The sequence below is a fragment of the Anoplopoma fimbria genome, chromosome 19 (assembly GCF_027596085.1).
Source record: "Anoplopoma fimbria isolate UVic2021 breed Golden Eagle Sablefish chromosome 19, Afim_UVic_2022, whole genome shotgun sequence".
Taxonomy (NCBI): domain Eukaryota; kingdom Metazoa; phylum Chordata; class Actinopteri; order Perciformes; family Anoplopomatidae; genus Anoplopoma; species Anoplopoma fimbria.
Genome location: NC_072467.1, coordinates 27273626 through 27275977, shown reverse-complemented (window position 1 = coordinate 27275977; position 2352 = coordinate 27273626). Strand labels below are relative to the sequence as shown.

At 42.2% G+C, this 2352-nt stretch overlaps 1 protein-coding gene across 1 annotated transcript in view; it reads left to right on the top strand.

Annotated features, from left to right (window-relative positions):
* Positions 1-1822: 1822 nt before the first annotated feature.
* The window catches only part of LOC129108017 (E3 ubiquitin-protein ligase TRIM21-like), a 3290-nt gene continuing 2760 nt past the window's right edge, over positions 1823-2352 (top strand). Inside the window, 1 exon segment of the mRNA XM_054619639.1 lies at positions 1823-1923. The gene's annotated coding sequence lies outside the window, so the exon portion shown is untranslated.

Below are 2352 nucleotides of genomic sequence, written 5' to 3'. Positions count from 1 at the left end.
ATAGACTTCTATACAACCAGAGGAGTCGCCCCCTGGTGGACAGCAACAACGCGAACAACTGGTGAAGCCTGTTCACTTCAGCTAATAACACTTTTTGTTCTAGAAAGAAGTCTTAGCGAACTCGTTGCACTAAACAAGTAAAAAAAACAATCGGCAAGATTTTGAGTCCCAACAATGTTGGTGTGTGACCCGATTGTTGTTCTCACAATGTTATGGATCCATCAGCACACACACACACACACACACACACACACACACACACACACACACACACACACACACACACACACACACACATAGACACACTGGTCAGAGGGGTGACATTAGCTCCCCTATCACATCCTCTGTTTGAGGAGGGGGGGGGGGGTTGGTTCTCTACCATTGTGGGGCGCACATTGAGCCCCGTTGGCACGCCGGACGGCATCTTACAAAGGGCCACGACGGAGGGAGAGTGGAGCCGGGTGAACGTCACCAACACCCGCAGCCTAATCCTCCAGACCTGTACATCTGCGGCGGTTCAGTTTCTAAAGCCAGACCCTCTTATTTATTTATTTTCCTCTGAAATCCCCCCCCCCCCCCCCCTCCTCCTCCTCCTCCCTCCTCCTCCTCACCCTCACCATCATGCACCGACTCCTTTCTTTCCTCTCAGTTTTATTCTGCAGCAGGAGAAAGGACGAGCTTTTGTCGCGGCCCATGGTGTCACACAGACACAAGACCCGAGGCTGCCAGTCGTCGAATGGACGCTCTCTCTCTGGGCCTTTCACGGCGCTCACTTTGCTCATGTCGACTCGGGGAAAAGAGGGAGGAAACTCTTATTTTAGCACGTGAAAAGGCTCCAGACGGGGACATGAAGCCCGGCTCTTCACGTCGGACACAATTGACTTTGAAAGCCGGCGTCTCTCTGAGAGTAGTAGGGAGTGTTTGCCGGGATGTTGGCATCATGTTTTAATTGAATCGGACTGTCAGCGGCTCTCAAAGGGGCCCAAACAAGCTTATTATGAAAACGCTCTCCTGCAATTGTGGTGAAGAAAACCAGGGACAAACATGAAAAAGGAAAAGGGTCAAATGGCTTTGACATGCTGCTGCAAACATTCTTAGTTGTTTCTGACTTTTACACAGATGAATAATTATAATAATTATTTCAAAAACAGTTAACGAAAGAATAGTGGACCGGCGGTATTTTACAATTTGCTTGTATAAACACTTAAAAATTATAAACATATGAAATCTGTGTCACCACAGTGAGTTTTAACACCTCCATCTTTAGCAGATACATAGCCATACCACAATATTTCACTAAACCTAACGACCGTATCCTCATACAACGGTTCATATGATATCTATCGAAAAAGTTACTACTTATTTAAGTTACTTTTCTTACAAAAGTCCAGCAACACGCGTCAATTTATATTTGTTACATGCATTCAGTCTTTTCAAAATAAAGTTCTGTCTTCACAGGAAATAACTCAGTTAGGGTTAGGCAACAAAACTACTAGGTTAGATTAAGGTAAATATATTATTGTCTTATTGAACCTTTATTTAACCAGGTAACTAAAAGTCTGAAAGACAAAACAATCTCTTTTCCAAGAGACAACAACAACAGGATGATTCCAATGAGAGACACACAAAAAGTTAAAAACACATAAAACAAACATACAGTATTTCAGAGTTAACATTTAAAACACAAAATAAATAACTAGGAAAATAGGAAAATAGAGAAACACTTTAGTTATTTCTACAGAGCAACACTGAAAGAGGAGAGATGCAACTTCAAATGTCAGGAAATGAAAGTGATAGTTAAAGTTTGTCTGATCGACAGCAGAGCTGCAGTCGAGACAAGTCTCTCTGTTTCTCTGTAAAGAAACATTCAACTGAATCCAGCAGCTTTTTCTCACCAACACAGCAGAATCTCTTCAAACACTGGTGAGTACTCTGTTCTACAAAGACACAATGAAGTTCAAGCCCAAACCAAAACTGTAGCCAAGAAAAATAAGTAACAGAGTTAAACCAGGCCAGCTAAAAGCTAACTAGTGTAGATTCAATGTACAGTATCTGATTTTATCTGATGACTTTTACTGCATGTAAAAGCAGACATTTGACATATTACAATTAGCTGTTACACAATTTGGTAAATAGCCTTGAACTTCAAACCCTTTTTTCTCAACTTCTCTGTCTCTGTAGTTATTTCTGTGTGTCTTTGTGAGGCAGTTCATCTGATAAAATCTACCGTGTTCCAACATCAGGTTTTAATATAAAACCTCAGCTCTACTCGGACAGGAAGTCACACTCGACAAATGTTTAGCTGAGGTCCACGTGGTGACCGTGGGAGTTGTGGAGAGAAATTATATGGAA